The 10,980-nt window shown below is 33.2% G+C and overlaps 1 protein-coding gene across 2 annotated transcripts in view; it reads left to right on the top strand.

Annotated features, from left to right (window-relative positions):
* Positions 1 to 8,914: 8,914 nt before the first annotated feature.
* The window catches only part of LOC125680625 (ubiquitin carboxyl-terminal hydrolase 37-like), a 21,161-nt gene continuing 19,095 nt past the window's right edge, over positions 8,915 to 10,980 (top strand). Inside the window, exon 1 of one of the 2 annotated variants that reach the window (XM_048920310.2) lies at positions 8,915 to 9,092. The gene's annotated coding sequence lies outside the window, so the exon portion shown is untranslated. Of the gene's footprint in view, positions 9,093 to 9,197; positions 9,371 to 10,980 lie in introns of those variants that run through there. The other variant, XM_048920311.2, reaches the window with a different exon arrangement.

Below are 10,980 nucleotides of genomic sequence, written 5' to 3'. Positions count from 1 at the left end.
AAAATCGAGGAGGGGGTGTAGTGTCCATACTTCAGGTGCTTGTGATCTACAGGTATGTGGACGGTCACTACAAAACGTAGTATATGTTTATTTCACCAGTTAATGGTTTCAGGGGGGGGGGATATACAGTTTATAAACAATAGAATAGTAATTACTGTTAGTTTAAGCAATATTTATTCGTAAATAATTCGATAATGTTTACAAACAGTGTCTTATACATGAAATAGATTGAGAAGCAAGCCAAACGGCTTATATTAATCTCGCTCTAAATATCTTACAAGTAAGAGGTGAATGAAAATTCGAAGTAAAATAAGTCGTATACTAATTATTACAATACATGCAAAAAGAAATAGGAATAAGAGAGAAAAGCTGGAATTGAGAGAAAAAATAACACACGTTTATATGTATGATAAGTTTCGATACAAATCAAATGCATATAAACTATAGACAAAGTTGAAATAATAAACTGTAGAGTTGTGCCATATAAACAATAAGTAATAAACACAGGTTTTCCACTTATTACAACCTTGGTGCACATGAGTATATTTTATATACAATATGACAGTATTATTTGTAGATGTAGTAGAACAGCTTTCAGAGGTATAGGCTCAGAACCTTTTACTTTCAACAAGAAATTTCTGGGCTAAATAAAAAATGCTGTTGTTCCCACTTTCAGAAAAATTTTCATTACCGTATAACAATAATTCTACATTAAGTGGATATGGCAGTGTCAGAATTGTATTGGTCCTAACTCTTGAGTACATATTACAGCGTAAAAGAAAATGATCAATACTTTCTACTTCTCCACAAATGCAAAGGGGTGAATTGTATAATTTTCTTTGAAACATATGAAGATTAAGAGCACTGCATTCTAATCTCAATTTTGCATGAAGAGTTTGTCCGATTCTTGTTCCTAAATAAAAATAATTTGGAATATCAATGACACTTATATTAAGATATTTCTTAAAACTAGATAGAGATGGATTTAATTGGACATTTCGAGAAAGTGCACTCCATTTTCTTATTGTAGATGGAAAAAATGAATTAAAGTATAGCTTGGTTCTAGAGTTGATTTCTTGCAGTGAATTAGTTGCTCTTGTGTTGTAGTTGTGACCTTGATTTCTCAGAGACTGAATTATATTGTTTAGATAATTGAGAGTATATCTTGTGGAGTTGAATAAGTTGATGATTTTCTCTACGCTTTGACAATGGGTCCCATCCCGTTTCCTTATATAGAAGATGCCTGGATGCTAGTCTATTACCTCCCGTAACTATTCTGGCTGCTTCTAACTGTATGTTTTCAATGTTATTAACTAAATATTCTGGTATATTGTCCCAAATAAATTCAGCATATTCTAGGACGGGTCTTACAAATGAAAAATATATTTTTTGCAGTGTTTTTCTATCTAAGATAAACTTGACCCTTTGCAATATCTCAGGCGTGAATAGGCTTTTTTCACTATTTCGTCTATATGGACTTGCCAAGATAAATTACTACTGAAAATGACCCCTAAATGTTTATGAGATTCGACTTCTTTTAGATGAACATCGTTAAATATCAATGAAGAATGGAAAGGTTTCTTGACCTTATTAGATATAGTTAGACATTTTGTTTTAGTGGGGTTTAAAGATACAAGCCATTGTTTTGACCATTTGTTGATTTTTTCGAGCTCTTCATTAAGCAAAGATGCTGAAGTGTCTGCATTATCGACAACAATATAAAGTGATGTATCATCAGCAATTAAACAGTTTGACCACACATGCAATATCTATGACCAAGTCATTTATATAAATAAGAAAATGTAGAGGACCAAGTATACTCCCTTGGGGCACCCCAGACCTAATGTATCCTATGTCTGATTTACTACCATTAATAACGACGTACTGTTTTCTATCATATAGGTAACTTCTAAACCAAGCGAGTAATTCACCACGAATTCCAATTTTTTCAAGCTTATATAATAACCCCTTATGCCATACTTTGTCAAAGGCTTTACTTATATCGAAAAATATAACTCTAACTTCTTTTCCCTGATCGAGTGCCTTATAGAAGTCACTAGTAATACTTAATAATTGATTGACTGTAGAGTCGTTAGGCCTAAAGCCAGATTGATGTAACGTAAGAATAGCATTGGTATGAATAAAATTGTATAAATATTTAAAGACACACTTTTCCATGCATTTACCAAGAATGCTTAATAGAGATATTGACCTGTAATTACTGACGATACTACTATTGCCTTTTTTAAATACAGGGATAACATTTGCTATTTTCCATTGGTCTGGAACTTTAGACCTATGAAGCGATGAATTATAAAACTTATGATGCTTGTTTAAGTAAAGTAGGATTGATGCAATCCGGCCCAGTGGCCTTGTTTGTATCGAGTGTTTCCAAGACATCTTTAACGTCTTGAGTAGAAATTACTATGCTTGAAAGAGTGTTTATGTCACTAGGATTGTCATCGTAGGGTAATAATTACTGTTATTAGAAGATACACTACTACTGTCAGAGTTCCCATTGCTGCACTGCACACATTTAACATAGTGTTACATAGGTAATACTGACCTGAGACAAAATTTAAATCAACACAATGAGATATATACAATAAGAATAACCAAATTGCTGTACACGTCTATAATATTGTATTATAATTAATATCAATTTAAGAGATTAGTACGTACAGTTTGCAAGCATAAAACTGTATATATAGGATCTAATTTTCTAAATGTGTCATGTTTAAAGCAGGTAGGTTAGAATAATTATATATAAATGAAAATAATTGTACTATATGAATAAAAATGGTCAAGAAAGCATGTTTTGTTGGCCTGGTTACGGGGAGCACCGAGGGACAATGCCTGTTAACAGTCTGGTAGTATGTTAAGGTATATCAGCCTGTTAATAGTCTAGTAGCAGTAATATTTTAAGGTATGCCAGCCTGTTAATTGTCTATAGTAGCAGTAATATGTTAAGGTACCAGACCCCCGGTACCCGAGACAACTACCTCAGAGAAGCGAACGTGATTGAGCGGATCAATTTTTTTTTAGTTTTATCAATATTTATTCAAGTATATAGTTATATAGTCAGGCTTTTACACAACCCTTACAACCCAACCTGGCCAGGGGGTTCAGGGTTTTAAGAATTCCAACTCTTTCACTCACACATTCACAAGGACAGGCATTCATACTAAACAAAGGCTAGAAGTAAAGAAAGTATAAAAAAAAAATTGACAATGTACTTTGGCTGAGTTCATGAATATCATACTATAATAATTAACAATGGGATGTATGTTGTAATACCAAGGTTGTTATGAAAAAAAATACTACTTTGAACAAACTATTGATTGAATATACATTCTTAAGAAGAAAAAGAAAAATTATAACAAATGTATATGATATTAAAAAAGAAGCAGTTTAGGATATTTTTGTTCTAACATAGTTTACGTTATACTTGAGCTAATGTTTCAAATAATTTCCATTTCTTAATTTCAAACTGATCTGTACAATTAATTTTCCTTGCAATTTGTTTTTTTTTACTCTGTATACATTAGTCCAGGTGGCTTTAAATTTACCCAATAACAGACAATTTCCTGTACATTTGGTAAATATATATAATGTTTCAAATGGTAATTTACAAAGTTTACCACTTTAATTTTTGAACATCCAAGAATAAAAGTTTTCTTATCAGTTATAATATTAAATGAAAAGGTTTCAGTAAACCAACATTGCACATTTCTTTTTAAAAAATACTGACTTTTTCACAATCATACGTAATGTGTTCCAATGATTCTCTCTCCTCTAAACAAAAAGTAAATACAATGTAAACCGTTGTCTGATTTCCCAATCATTTTCAAAAAAGTGTTTGTAGTTAAAATTCTATGATTTACTCGATATTGTAGCCATTGTAATTTACTATCTTTTGTGTTCATAAAAACATCCGTATGAATTCCTCTCCATTCTTCACTTGATATTTCAAATTGTTTATTTCGTTTTTTTTGTCCAGTTGGTTTTTCTTTGCTAGAATTAAATTTTTCTATTGTTGGTTTTATTATCTATTAACGGTAAAATGTGTAAGGGAATAGTTAGTTCTTGTTCTTTAATTAGATGATCAATATTAAAATCTCTCATCATTTTCTTTACTGCTTGTGTTACTCCAAAAAATTAGTTTTAATAATATATATTGTTTTGAATTTAGCACAAGTCATCACATTCCCTTCCTCATCCAGTAACAATTCATTTTCAAAACAATTCTCCATTTTTTTCCCCAAGAATTAAAAACATCTTGCCAAACTTTATTTTTGATTTTTCAATATGTTTTAATGCATATGTTGGGCCATATCTAATGACCTGACTAATAATGATATCTTCGCATATGACAAATTGCCATTTTGCTGAACTCTGCAGCAATTTCTTAACCCAAGATATTTTCATACTTGCGATAAAATTTTCTATATTTGCCGTGTTTAAACCACCCTTTTCATACTCCTGAAGTAACTATCTAGACTTTTTAACTGTATGAACAGGACTTTTCTCACAGGAATTGGAAAAAAAACCAGGCAGTTTAACTGGTCAATGGTATTTTTTGATGGATTCGGTAAGGAAATACAAATGTACAATTTTTGAGATTGCTTGAGATTTTATAACAGTTATGCGACCAATTGGAGTCAGATTTCTTCTCTTCCATTGTTTTAATATATTCTTAATAGATGCATTTTTGGGTCATAATTTATCTTCACCATTTGACTTAAATTAGTGTCAAACTCAATTCTTAATACTTTAAATTTTGATTCATTCCATACTAATTGTGTACCACCCGCTGATTTTTCTACTGCATTCCTTTTACTTCCAATCCATATTACTTGGCTTTTAGAGTAAGTAACCGATAGTCCTGACATTTCTCTAAAGTCTTTTAGTTCATTCAAAGCAATTTCAAGTGAGTTTTTAGTGCCGTCTAAGAAAAGAGAAGCATCATCTGCAAACTTCGAGATGAGATGCATTATATTTCCAATTCTTATACCATTGATTTTATTATTACCCCATAACTTTATTGCTAATATTTCTGCACACAGTAGAAACAAATGGGGAGAGATAGGGTCCCCTTGTCTACAGCCGCGTCCATTTTTTGAACCATCTAGATAGATTTCCACCCTGATTTATTGTTGCTGTGATATCGTTAAGAAATTTTTTAATCCAGTTGATGATAGATTCACCAAAATTGAATAGTTTCATAACACAAATTAAATAATCCCAAGATCACAAGTATCAAATGCTTTTTCAAAGTCTATGAGTAGAATTAGACCTGGAATGTTTTTACTTCATTATATCATAAATCAATCTAGTATTTTCTGCAATATTTCTGCCTGGTACAAATCCTGTTTCATCCCCATTTATCAATTTTGGTAGAATATGTTTTATTCGATTTGCTATACATCCTGATCCTATTTTGTAGACAGTATATATTTAATAAAGTTATTTGTCTCCAGTTTAAAAATAAAATTGTTTTGGTAAACAAGTGATAACCCCTGTTTTTGAGTACTAGATTGTTTTTCCTTTTCATATGTATAATTTAATTATCTAGTTACAAAATGGTCTAACTCTGTCCAGAAAAATTTGAAAAACTGTTGTAAAACCATTAAATAAGTCCGGCAGTGCATGACAAACTAAATTAGCTGAGTCCGGTAGTGGCAGACTAAATTAGCTGAGTCCCATAGTGACAAACTAAATTAGCTGAGTCCGGCAGTGACAGACTAAATTAACTGAGTCCGGCAGTGCATGACAAACTAAATTAGCTGAGTCTGGTAGTGACAAACTAGATTGGCTGAGTCCGGCAGTGACAGACTAAATTAACTGGGTCCGGTAGTGACAGACTAAATTAACTGAGTCCGGTAGTGACAGACTAAATTAACTAAGTCCGGCAGTGGCAGACTAAATTAATTGAGTCCGGCAGTGACAGACTAAATTAGCGGAGTCCGGAGACTAAATTATCGGAGTCCGGCAGTGACAGACTAAATTAGCGGAGTCCGGCAGTAGCAGACTAAATTAGCGGAGTCCGGCAGTGGCAGACTAAATTAACTGAGTCCGGTAGTGACAGGCGAAATTAACTGAGTCCGGCAGTGCATGCCAAACTAAATTAGCTGAGTCCGGTAGTGACAAACTAAACTATCTGAGTCCGGCAGTGACAGACTAAATTAACTGAGTCCGGTAGTGGCAGACTAAATTGGTTGAGTCCGGCAATGACAGACTAAATTAACTGAGTCCGGCAGTGACAGACTAAATTAACTGAGTCCGGTAGTGGCAGACTAAATTAACTGAGTCCGGCAGTGGCAGACTAAATTAACTGAGTCTGGTAGTGACAGACTAGATTGGCTGAGTCCGACAGTGACCAACTAAACTATCTGAGTCCGGCAGTGACAGACTAAATTAACTGAGTCCGGTAGTGGCAGACTAAATGAATTGAGTCCGGCAATGGCAGACTAAATTAGCGGAGGCCGGCAGTGGCAGACTAAATTAGCGGAGGCCGGCAATGGCAGACTAAATTAGCGAAATCTGGCAGTGGCAGACTTTCAGGAGGTATGCACGGTGGCTGCTATTCTTTTCGCTATGGTGGATTTTGTTTAAACAAAAAGTGATGAATTGAAAGTCTGCAACCCCAATCCCCCCTCCACCTCCCTTGGCTGAAAAGATGCCATGTTGGTTCGCACGCCCTTTGATTTTCTTCTTCTTGTTTTGTTGTTGTTGGTGGTGAATCCCTACTGCGAAGAACAATGTACAGAAATAGTGTTGGTGTAACCCACAACTGCAAGCTTGATCCACTCCTAATTTATCTTCATTAAAAGTTTGAAAATTTTTATTTTAGATCTGTTTGTAAATTGCGGATATATGCTCAAAAATTAATGATTGAAGTTGGTAGATATTCTAATATCATCAGGAATGACCGAATTTGTAATGTTCGTTGCAACTCCGGTTCATTTAGGAGACGAGATTCAATTTTTAAAGAATTAAATGTAAAAAAAAATATTAATGAAAGAAAACCTTTTTGGTGTGATGCTATAGAAAAAAATGTCCTGGATTTTATGATGAAGTACGAAAGCCTAGAAGGGTCAAATCAGGATAAAAGAAAAAAAAATTAAGTCGTAATAACGAGATAATAAGTCGTAATAACGAGATACTAAGTCGTTATAACGAGATAATAAGTCGTAATAACGAGATAATAAGTCGTAATAACGAGATAATAAGTCGTAATAACAAGATAATTAAGTCGTTATTACGAGATAATAAGTCGTAATAACGAGATAATAAGTCGTTATTACGAGATAATAAGTCGTAATAACGAGATAATAAGTCGTTATAACGAGATAATAAGTCGTAATAACGAGATAATAAGTCGTAATTACGACTTATTATCTCGTTATTACGACTTATTTTCTCGTAATAACGACTTAATAAAATTATCTCGTAATAACGACTTATTATCTCGTTATAACGACTTATTATCTCGTAATAACGACTTATTATCTCGTTATTACGACTTATTATCTCGTAATAACGACTTAATTATGTCGTAATTACGACTTATTACCTCGTTATAACGACTTATTATCTCGTTATTACGACTTATTATCTCGTAATAACGACTTAATTATGTCGTAATTACGACTTATTATCTCGTTATAACGACTTATTATCTCGTTATTACGACTTATTATCTCGTTATTACGACTTACTATCTCGTTATTACGACTTATTATCTCGTAATAACGACTTAATTATGTCGTAATTACGACTTAATTATGTCGTAATTACGACTTATTATCTCGTTATTACGACTTAATTAAGTCGTAATTACGACTTAATTTTTTTTATATATATATTCTAATTTGACCCTTCTAGGCTTTCGTAATGAAGAAATATTCATACACATATTGTAGTATGAATAGACATCTGTCCCTCGAGGGCCCTTGATTGGAAATAAATATGTTTTGTTTTAGTACCAGTGTTAGAACTATAGATCTGCTTGCTATACATATAATGTCTGTGACATTGATAAAGTGAATTCCTAGTAATGAATTTGGAATATGATCATATTTTGATAATGCGGGTCATATGAAAAGGCATGAAGTGATTATTGAAAAGAAGATGGCAATGAGAAAAGATGGACAAATCCTGGTTTAGATCAGAAAAATTCATTTAAAATTTTCAACTAAATGAGCTCAAAGGTCAAAGTAAAAATAAGTGAATCACGATCCGGACGAAATAATTTATTCTTATATTTAAAAACCTTTTCTAAAGTACCTCTCAAAAATAAAGTTTATTCGTTTACGTGTTCGGACAGGTACTTCGTTTTACTATTGGGGGGTGGGGGTGGGAGGGTTGGGGGGGGGGGGTGGTTAAGTACTACACGAACAATAATGCAAAAGCAACATCTTGTTTAATTCTAGGTAATTTTATAGTTATTAATAAAATACCCGAATTCCCTCGTTTCTTTAAGCAGTTAAGAATACTTGCATACTTTATTTTTGTTATTTTCTGCATGGATCGTCTGTTCTGTCGATCGGCGATCGATCTGTTTTACAGATTACCGACATCAAATACGCATTAAACAAGTAACATTTCAAGTTTTCATATTTCAAAGACCTAATTTTGCGTTCATCAATATTGTTTGGTGGGGGTGTGTTGTTTGTTTTCTGGATGGAGGTACACTTTTCAAAGACGAAGGTAGGTCAAAACAATTTTTAAAATTAAATACACTTTGAACAAATTACTGGTTTTCAGTAAATGCATTTTTAAAATATCTTATGGGCCTCATGATGTACCGTATATTAGAAATGCCTGACCATCATTTATTTTAATTTGTTTACTTTCAGAATGTTCTATTTAGTGCGAAATTAAATGCGTTTTTATCCGAAAGATAATTTTCGGATTATTTTAACAGAGGAAGTCCATATTTCCCGCGTGTTAGGTGGTTTTTGTCAACAAAGTGAAAACAGATTATACTTTGAAAAGAAGTTAAAATTCCATATAAATATGATGTTTGAAGGAAGAAAATTCACTGATGTGGTATAGAAGTGCTTTTTCTAAGGTGTTGATGAAAACAGGTTTGTAAATTAATCATGCACTAACGTTAACTGGTTCAGTCGGCCCTGACTAAACACAACCACACCGGCGTAATCCTTGAATGTCTACATTTACATTTAGTTATTGTTATGGGTAGTATATTGGGTAGTTGGTATAGATATTAATTTACATAGGCACAGCTGAAAGGATACCGATGACTAGCTACCCCATTTATAATGTTTAAGATTTTTTATTATAAATAAAAATAAGCCTCTGACGACGCGACTCGGACCTGCTTCGAGTTGAAAACCCCCTGAAGGTGTGGATATACCTATTGTTTATTGAATCGCACTAACTGTACACTTTATTTGAAACATACAAACATATTCCTTAATTAAGTGGATGTCTTCCTTTAGAAGTGCAGCGTTGAATTCATTGTTGAAATCTTAAATTGACAATCAACAGGTGAGGTCCAGCACAATACAGTACCTATATTTAGGTAGCCTATATATAGCCTCATCAAGTTACTCAGTCTTCACGAAAAACTTTGTGAAGCACAGACCCTTCGTGCTTTGCAGTTTAATAATTTTGCAAGCTCAAACAATATTTTACAGGCCCAGAATGTTTTTTCTAATTTGACCACTTGTCATTTGCAATGTGCTTCATGCTGATTCTGATACATGGATGTTCTACTGTAGGAAAAATTACATATCAAGATGATCATAAAAGGATAATCTTATTTTATTTTTCAACACATTAATCTCGGAGATGCATCAGCAGCTCATGTTCTACTTTGTTTTGTATACACCACATACAAAACATTTTGTTTTCTCCAGAATGGATTTTTGTTCTCTTTTCTCTTCGTATGACCGTTTTTTTTTTAATTTGGATGTGATGGTTGTGATAGCGAAATTTGCTTGGGAGGTTTGGAATTTCCTGGACTCCCTATACTTCAGAAAAGGCTTATTTGTAATATATACAGAACGTATATAAGAAAACATTTACAGGCCCTCTGGACTCCTGGGTTAAATACTTTTAGAAGTCTGATCCCAATTTATCGGGCCATTGGTTAATGTCGAAGACTGCTATTTATCTTTATTAAGCTATTTGAAATGGTCTGATTAAGCTAGCTTGCATTGAAGTAGATTGAATTTCTTAGTGCAGTGACACAGTCAAATAGCTGTCCATAATAATTTGTGAACATATTTTATACTTTGAATTCATCACAACAATGTTCTAATTAGAGTTCAGAACCATACATTTCTTTTGTGTTCTTAACTGTCCACTACCCTGTGTGCGTTGAAGCATCAATATGTTTGATGGAATCTGGTTGCCAATCCATTATTGCTTTGATCCTCATTTACTTATTTATTTCATGCTGAAGATTGGATATTTGTTGCTTAAGGAGGTATGCTACCCCTTATAAATTTGATATGGATGAAAAGTGGAAGGTATGTTCATTGAGGATATGAAATTGAAAACTTTCAAATTTACTTCATTTAGTCAATAAATGCAGTTTCAGTAGAAAGCAATCTGAAAAAAATTTAAATTCCCTGCTGGACTCCAACCTGTGATCTACAGTTCAGCAGTCGATGTGCTAACCTACTGAGTTACTCAGTTAGACGATTATTTTTTAAATTAATAGACAGATATTGCTGATATTTATATTTTCCTCCATGTTTCGAAAGGAAGTCGGTCATTATGACGATGTAGAGTACCTCCTTAACAACTTGCTAAGGCTAAAGTGATCCTCACGCCGAAAAATAACGCTGAAAGCCATGATCACTTAAGGAATAAATGAATATATTGGAAAACGTGCAATAAATGAATGAATAATGAAAAAATGCTCTGGGCAGTCAGCATGTGACTTTACTTATTCAAATCCCGGATCTTAGAGAGATTCGGGGTTCCGGCTTCCAGTAAAAAGGG

This window comes from Ostrea edulis, chromosome 2 (assembly GCF_947568905.1).
Source record: "Ostrea edulis chromosome 2, xbOstEdul1.1, whole genome shotgun sequence".
Classification (NCBI taxonomy): Eukaryota; Metazoa; Mollusca; class Bivalvia; order Ostreida; family Ostreidae; genus Ostrea; species Ostrea edulis.
This window is presented reverse-complemented; position numbering and strand designations above follow the sequence as displayed.